This window comes from Pristiophorus japonicus, chromosome 17 (genome assembly GCF_044704955.1).
Source record: "Pristiophorus japonicus isolate sPriJap1 chromosome 17, sPriJap1.hap1, whole genome shotgun sequence".
Taxonomy (NCBI): Eukaryota; Metazoa; Chordata; class Chondrichthyes; family Pristiophoridae; genus Pristiophorus; species Pristiophorus japonicus.
In genome coordinates this window covers 51,551,669-51,558,207 of record NC_091993.1, presented here as the reverse complement: position 1 = coordinate 51,558,207, position 6,539 = coordinate 51,551,669, and the positions used below count along the sequence as shown (strand labels likewise).

The 6,539-nt window shown below is 46.3% G+C and overlaps 1 long non-coding RNA gene across 1 annotated transcript; it reads right to left on the bottom strand.

Annotated features, from left to right (window-relative positions):
- Window positions 1-281: 281 nt before the first annotated feature.
- LOC139228179 (uncharacterized) lies at window positions 282-6,204 on the bottom strand. Its single transcript, XR_011587514.1, has 3 exons — window positions 6,127-6,204; window positions 4,490-4,581; window positions 282-432 (listed from the first exon to the last, which is right to left on the bottom strand). It is a non-coding gene; the product is annotated as an uncharacterized lncRNA (long non-coding RNA).
- Between the last annotated feature and the right edge of the window lie 335 nt (window positions 6,205-6,539).

Below are 6,539 nucleotides of genomic sequence, written 5' to 3'. Positions count from 1 at the left end.
AGATATAACAGCGGCATTACTACACACATATATATCAATTCATTAGCAAAAGGTGTGGTGCCAGAGGACTAGCAGATAGCTAACGTAATACCTATATTTAAGAAGGGAGTAGAACATGTCCAGGGAATTATAGACCAGTCAGCTTAACATCGGTGGTAGGAAAAATAATGGAATCCTACTAAAGGAGAAAATAGAACATCTAGAAACCAAAAGAAGTAATAAAGTCAGCATGGATTGCAAAAGGGAAAGTCTTGCTTGACCCACCTCATTGAATGTTTTGAAGAGGTAATAGAGAGAGTAGACAGGGGTAACGCAGATGTAATTTATCCCAATTTTCAAAAGGCCTTCGATAAGGTCCCCCATCATAGACTGATGAACAAGGTCAGAGAATGCGGAGTCAGGGGACAAGTAGCAGAATGGATCGCTGGCTGGCTTCAAGACAGAAAGCACAGAGTTAGGATAAAGGGTAGCTATTCACAGGGGCAGAAGGTGGGTGGTGGTGTTCCACAAGGATCATGCTGGGGCCACTGCTGGTCACAATTTATATTAACCATTTAGACTTTGTAATTAAAAACACAATTTCTAAATTTGCAGGGGACACCAAATTGGGGGAGGGTGGGGGGGGGGGGGGTTAGCCAATACTGAGGAAGACTGCAACAAATTACAGGAGGATATTAATAAATTTGCAGAATGAGTACATAATTGTCAAATGAAGTTCAACACAGAAAAATGAGACGTATTAGCTATCTGCCAATCCTCTGGCACTACACCTTATCCTAGGTGTAATTCAAGGACACCCTGGCCCAAGACTGCCCTAAGTGGAGGAAGAGCATCCAGGAAGGCACTGAGCACCTCGAGTCTCGTCGCCGAGAACATGCAATCAAGTGCAGACGACGGAAGGAGCGTGCGGCAAACCAGTCCCACCCACTCTTTTCTTCAACCAATGTCTGTCCCACCTATGACAGAGACTGCAATTCCCGTATTGGACTGTTCAGTCACCTGAGAGCTCACTTTTAGAGCGGAAGCCAGTCTTCCTTGATTGCGAGGAACTGCTTGATGATGATGATGATGACAGGGGCTGTAATTCCGGCCTCGGCGTGTTTGGACAAAGTGCGCACGGACCCGGCAAGGCCTCGCAAAAGCCGCAATGTGCATGCGCCGAAAACCTGCTTTTCCGATCTTTCAAGATTTCTCTAGACAGATCCTCCATATCCACGGGAAACGGACATTCACGTGGTAAAATTGGGCAATGTGCCCAACTCTTGCCCAGCGAACGCCTGCAAACTCTTGCGCCTGGTGAAAGCAGGTGCATAGCCTACTGTTACCAGCATAAGAGTTTTAAAACATATAACAATTACATTTAAAAACACATTTTTGTGTTACAAACCCTGTCCATTATGGTAAGTTTATTTTAAACTGTACTAAAACACACAAAAAAATACAAAAATATTTTTTTCTCAAACATTCAATTAACTTTAATTTCAATTAATTTTAAATATGTGAGGTGTTTTATTTATTTATTATGTTGTGTTTCTTGTCTTAGGGGTTTTATTCTCATTGATGATAATTGGAACTTGTAAAAAGGGAGCTCCCATTGTTATCAATGAGAATACTGCAGAATGTTGGTGATCCCAGCCCACGAGACTCCAGCTGTACTGTACATACGGGGAAGTCCTGTCCCTGTGCGCTGCGCATCGAATGAAGGCCTCGGGCCTCAATCGTGGGCGGCTCCGGGCCCACTAGGTACTTTCACAAAACCATTTTGGGTCCGAGGCGTCCGAAGGAAGCCTCCGACAAAATTTTAGCCCCATTAAATTCTGGTAAAAATTAGGGAGGTCACGTTACTTGGAAAAGAAGAATGTAAATGGGGTAGAGGAACAAAGGGATCTAGGAGTACACATACACTAATCACTAAGTATCGACACAGGTTAGCAAGGCCATAAAAAGCAAACCAAGCACTCGGGGGGGATAGAATTGGAATCTAGAGAGATAGAATTGGAAAGTAGAGAAGTTATGCTAAACCTGTATCGAACCTTGGTTAGACCACACTTGAGTACTGCGTACAGTTCTGGCCGCCATGTTATAAAAAGGATATCGAGGCACTGGAGAGAGTGCAGAGAAGATTTACAAGGATATTACAGGAAATGCGAGGGTTACATATCAGGAAGGGATGAGCAGGCTGAGGCTCTTTTCTCCTAATAGAGGTCTTTAAAATCATGAAAAGCTTTGATAGAATAGAGAGAGAGTGTTTCCACTTGTGAGGAAGAGCACAACTGGAGGCCAAGAAATCAAATTGGAAATTCAGAAGAAACTTCTTTGCCCAGAGAGTGTTGAGAATGTGGAACGCCCAACCACACAGAGGGGTTGAAGCGAATAGAATAGATACACTTAAGGTGCCGTTAGATAAGCATATAAGGAAGAAGGGAATAGAGGGTTATGCTGATAGGATTAGATGAGGAAAGACAGCAGAAGGCTTGAGTGGAGCTTAAACACTGACATGGACTGGTTGGGCCGAATGGCCTGCTTCTGTGCCATATAGCCGATGTAATCCTGTGTAACAGCATCCTCTGTAAGCAAGATCAAGAGTCTCACATGATATGTTGCCTACCTGGTGCCAGGGTGAGGGACATCTCGAACCGGCTTGAAATTATACTCGAGGGGGATTGGGAGGATCCACTGGTCGCGGCCCATGTTGGAACCAACAACATGGGGGAGAGTAGGCAAGAGGTCCTGTTTGGGGAACACCAGGAACTCGGAGCTCAATTAAAGAACAGGACCTCAAAGTTTATCATCTCTAGATTACCGGAGCCATGTACAAATTGGCGTAGGGATAAGCTGATTCGGGAGTTAAACACGTGGCTAAAGGAGTGGTGTGGGAAAGAGGGGTTCCATTTCTTAAAAACATAATAGGAGGAATAGGCAATACAGCCCCTCAAGCCTGCTCCGCCATTTAATCAAATCAAAACTGATTTGATCATGGACTCAGCTCCACTTCCCTGCCCGTTCTCCATAACCCCTTATCCCTTTATCATTTAAGAAACTGTCTATTTATGTCTTAAATGTATTCAATGTCCCAGCTTCCACAGCTCTCTGAGGCAGTGAATTCCACAGATTTACAACCGTCAGAGAAAAAATGTCTCCTCATCTCAGTTTTAAATGGGCGGCCCCTTATTCTAAGATTATGCCCTCTAGTTCTAGTCTCCCCCATCAGTGGAAACATCCTCTCTGCATCCACCTTGTCAAGCCCCCTCATAATCTTATACGTTTCGATAAGATCACCTCTCATTCTTCTTAATTCCAATGAGTAGAGGCCCAACCTACTCAACCTTTTCTCATAAGTTAACCCCCTCATCTCTGGAATCAACCTTGTGAACCTTCTCTGAACTGCCTCCAAAGCAAGTATATCCTTTTGTAAATGTGGAAACCAAAACTGCACGCAGTATTCCAGGTGTGGCCTCACCACTACTGTAGCAAGACTTCACTGCTTTTATACTCCATCCCCCTTGCAATAAAGGCCAAGATTCCATTGGCCTTAGTGATCACTTGCTGTACCTATATACTAACCTTTTGTGTTTCATGCACAAGTACCCCAGGTTCCGCTGTACTGCAGCACTTTGCAATCTTTCTCCATTTAAATAATAACTTACTCTTTGATTTCATGGGGCACTGGCACCAATATTGGGACAGGAAGGAGCTGTACCATTGGGACGGGCTCCACCTGAACCAGTCTGGGACCAGGGTCCTGATGGAAAGGATAAATAGGGTGATCACAAGGACTTTAAACTAGTAAAGTCCTTGGGGGAGGGGCAGGGCTCAAGGGGAAATTGTAGCACAAATACTAGTTCAAAAACAAATGAAAGGGACTGAGAGTAGAGGAACAGTCAGAAATTGTGCTTTTAAGGTAAAGGGAAAATTAAAAGATATAAAGTGATTAAACCAGGAGAGAGAAATAAGAAACATGTGAGAAAACATTCGAGCTGAAGGTCAGGCCCAAATAAGCATTCTTTATACAAACGCACAGAGTATAAGGAACAAATTAAATGAACTGCAGGCACAAATTCAAATTGGAGGGTATGATGTGGCAGCCATGACTGAGACATGCTGCAAGACGGTGAGGACTGGGAACTAAATATACCCAGTTACATTGTCTACAGGAAGATAGGGAAATGGTAGAGGCGGAGTAGCCACCTTCGTGATTAAAGATAAAATCACTTCAATGATAACGAGAGGTAAGCAGCAGGCAGTGGGGACTTTATGGGTAGAATTAACAGGAAAGGATTTAAGATTGGAGTGGGAGTTATGTATAGGCACCTCCTCCTCCTCCTCCTCCTCCTCCCCCTCCCCGGGGACAGCGGTAGCACCACACAATTCTGATCAGTGGTTTGCTGCGCCCACCCCTTGGCACTGACAAATCGAGCACATCATGGTACATTAGTACAAGGAACTACAGGTACTTCAAAAAGTGATGTTTTTAATATGACATACTAACCGTACAATGCCAGCTGTTTTTTTCTCTTCCAACAGTAGACTAATTTATCAGCAGCAGTCACAGGGCTCACTCGCCATATTGGGACCAGCGCGCTGGAGGACAATAAAACAAAGTTTGTGAAACTATTCCCTCCCCAGGAATAGCCATCTTAAGACACAATCTGTGACAGCATTGATCTTTGGCAACTATCCTTCCACACAACAGCAAGTTACGTCACATACAGTTTAAGAATCGCTAGCATTTTTTTCTTGCAAATAAAAACCTTTGGCAGCTTTACCAGATTATGCACACCAATGGGCTTGCATTCCCAACAAACATAACTTGCATTTATATAGAATTATGAGAGGCCATTGGGCCCATCGAGCCTGTGCCGGTTGTGTGACAGAGCGATCCAGTTAGTCCCCACTTCCCCCGCTCTTTCCCCACAGTGCTGCAAATTTCTCCCTTTCAATTTTTTATCCAATTCCCGTTTGAAAGTTACTATCGAGTCTGCTTCCACCACCCTTTCAGGCAGCGCGTCGTAACTCGCTGTGTAAAATAATTTTCCTCCCCCCCCCCCGGTTCTTTTGCCAATGACCTTAAATCTGTGCCCTCTGGTTACTGACACTTCTTATTTACGCGATCAAAACCCTTCAGCATTTTGAACACCTCGATTAAATTTCCCCTCAACAGATTATCTGGTCATTATCACAGCTGCTTGTGGGAGCTTGCTGTGCACAAATTGGCTGCCGCGTTTCCTACATTACAACAGTGACTACACTTCAAAAGTACTTCATTGGCTGTAAAGCGCTTTGGGACGTCCTGAGGTTGTGAAAGACGCTATATAAATGTAAATCTTTCTTTCTCTCAACCTTCTTTGCTCAAAGTAGAACCACAGCTTCTCCAGATAATTGAAGTCCCTCATCCCTGTTACCATTCTAGTAACTCTCCTCTGCACCCTCTTCCTAAAGTGTGATAACCAAAATTGGCCACAATACTCCAGCTGGGGCCGAGCCAGTAAATTATAAAGGCATCTTCCTTGTTTTTCTACTTGATTTCCTCTATTAATAAAGCCAAGGATCTTAAATTTTTTTTTAGTGGGTTTATCAACTTAACCTGACGCCTTCAAAGATCCATGTGCATCCACCCCCAGTTCCGGCAACCCGGAGGGGGTGAAGGGTTATGGGGAGCGGCCCATGATCTTATTGAATAGCCGACTCCTGTTTATGTTCTTAAAATTGTATCAATTAGTCCATGTTGCCACTCCTCACTCTCCCAAGTGCATCAGCGTTAATGTAGAAAAATGTCCCAAGGCACATCAAGGTGCTGGGTACAGGGACTCGGGGCCAGGTGGGGAGAGAGATTGGTTTGCAGGAGGGTTGTAAAGGAGCATCACACATCAGCTGTCCCCCAATACACCCAGTCAGGACAGAGCCAAGTGAGCTGCCTGTGCCCCTTATAGACCAGCACTGGTGCCCGGGGGGGGCAGGGCTCCGGGGGGAGGGGCAGGGCACGGGGGGGAGGGGCAGGGGAAACGCTGTCGCGGGCCAGCAGTGAGGGGATGCGGCCCCGCTCGCGTGCGCCCGGCCCGGCCCCACTCTCCCTCTCCCTCTCCCTCTCCCTCTCACATTCCCTCTCTCCCCCGACCGGCCGCTCACCTCTCGCTCACAACAACCGCTGACCGGAAGCAGCCACCTTGTGACCTACCGGGGTTCCGCACATCCGGGCACTTTCGATGGGCGGGATTACGGCTGGGGGCGTGTCTAGTGACGGGGCGAGCCTCCCGGTCTGTGCTCACAGTCCCCGCCCCCAACCCGGGGCCAGCCCCGCCCCCAAACCCTCAACCCCAGCCCCCAGCCCCAGGCCCAGCCCCTCACCCCCAGCCCAGCCCCCAGCCCCTCACCCCCGGCCCAGCCCCTTGATGTTTTTATTATTTGTCCTGTATTTATTCCCCTTGTTACTAATCACCAACCAGCAGAAATAACATACAACGGTTAGCAAAGCCCCTATTCAATTTCTCCTTAAACTTCTCTGCTTCGGTGAATACGGTCAGCCCTTTTCAACTTTCATC